This window comes from Capsicum annuum, unplaced genomic scaffold (genome assembly GCF_002878395.1).
Source record: "Capsicum annuum cultivar UCD-10X-F1 unplaced genomic scaffold, UCD10Xv1.1 ctg58238, whole genome shotgun sequence".
Lineage (NCBI taxonomy): Eukaryota > Viridiplantae > Streptophyta > Magnoliopsida > Solanales > Solanaceae > Capsicum > Capsicum annuum.
The window spans coordinates 1-2,020 of record NW_025866830.1 but is presented as its reverse complement, the minus strand read 5'-3'; the positions used below and the strand labels follow the sequence as shown (position 1 = coordinate 2,020).

At 32.2% G+C, this 2,020-nt stretch overlaps 1 pseudogene; it reads right to left on the bottom strand.

Moving 5' to 3' along the window:
- Window positions 1-43: 43 nt before the first annotated feature.
- On the bottom strand, window positions 44-1,606 carry LOC124893374 (annotated as a pseudogene).
- Window positions 1,607-2,020: the final 414 nt, after the last annotated feature.

Genomic DNA, 2,020 nt, shown 5'->3' with positions numbered 1-2,020 from the left:
TCAAATCAATAATAGTATATAAATCTCCAAAAGACAGTGAGTATCAGGCCAAATTTTAAAAAACTTCTCTATAAACTACGTTTGTAGCTTCGTTTGTAATCTGCCCATCTTCATCATAAGCCAATATTTTTAATCCCTTTCTACTTGTCACCCTGGAAAGAGCTACATACAGTTGTCTATATGTAAATACTGGCTTTTTCAAAAATAATCCCACGTGAGATAGAGACTGTCCTTGACTTTTATTGATTGTCATGGTAAAGGATTCCATAATTGGAAATTGTCTTCTTTGAAACTTAAATGGAATTCTAGCATCAGATGGTGTTAAAGTCATTCTTGGAATAAACACTTTCTGTCCAACTATCTGTCCAGATAAAACTTTAGCTTCAATTACCTGATTTCCAAGTCTAGTTACAATCAACCTTGTTCCATTACACAATCCTGCTGACTGATCAATATTTCTTAATAACATCACCGAAACTCCAACCTTTAAAGTGATAGCATGATTTGGTACACCAGAACATTTAATAGTATTTAAAAATTCTGGTGTATGTACATGTTCCAAAGCTGAATAAGTTTGGTCAGAGCCACAAATTTTATAGGAACTCAAATATGATTTCTCAGGATTTTGATTGAGAGAAATCATATATTGATTGATTGATTCCACCATATCAAGAGTTGGAGAAAGAATGAATCTTTTTTGTAGGTATCCTAGATCATTGCAGTGACTAATAAAATCTGGATACGTACTTTCGACAATAGCAGATATTGGATCAATGGACTCATTTATCAGAAGATCCTTTGTTATAGGAACTTTTTCAATGCCATCAACTGAACTTCCAATCCTATCATCACCAACAGCCAAAATCCAATTAGCAAAATCTCTCAACTCATCCAAATCTAGATCTATTTCAGTATCTTGTAATCTCATATTCTTTTTTAGTTGCAACAGTTGACAATGAGACCATAAATATGAAGAATTGAGAGTTGCATTAACAATATCTTGCCTAGTACCTTTTGGGATGACAAGTAATATTTGTCTGAAGTCACCACCAAAAATAACTGTTTTACCTCCAAAAGGTTTTTGTGAATTGGATGAATCTTTGAAGCTAAGAATATCTCTTAGACTTTTATCAAGAGCTTCAAAACAGTATCTATGCATCATTGGTGCTTCATCCCAGATAATCAACTTTGTCTTGATAATTAAATTTGCTAAAGGAGTACCTTGCTTGATATTACATGTCGAATCTTCGGTTACATTTGGTGGAATTACAAATCTTGAGTGAGCTATTCTACCACCTGGTAGCAAAAGAGATACAATTCCGCTAAAAGCAACTGTTAACACAATCTCTCCTTTAGATCTTATGGACAAAGTATTCCAAATAAAAGTTTTGCCTGTTCCTCCAAAACAATATAAAAAGAAAAATTCACCCTTGTTTTCATTCACAGCTATTATTATCTTTTCATACACAGTCTTTTGCTCATCTGTCAAATTCCCAACCAATTGTTGATGTTCCACTGCTAAAGCTCGTCTGTTATAACGCATTTCATCTCAGATTAATCTATTATTCTGGTCAACCTCTTCCTCGTTATAAACAGGCATTGGCATTGTTGGAAAATCAAGAAAACTTCTTCCGCAACCTTTTATAAAGTGGTCAATCTTTTGCAAGCAAAGATTTTTCAGATCATCATCCGTTAGGTTAACTTTGGAAAATGCACAACAACATAAATAAATAATTACATTAAATTTGAAAAGTATATTTTGGAAATGGTTAATGATATATATGAACATGGAAATTTTTATTCGATAATGAAGAAATGTATTTATATCATCTGCTTTCAAATTTTTGTGAATGAAATAAAATATATTATATATATTTAATAAAAACTAAAAGTTTTATTTAAGTACCTGGGTTGTCTAAAACTCTTCTTTGTTCATGAAGGATATCCTCTGGTAGTAAATGTCTCTTGATTGCCAAACAATCTCTGGACGTGACATTGAATTTGATAAAAGTAGCATAGC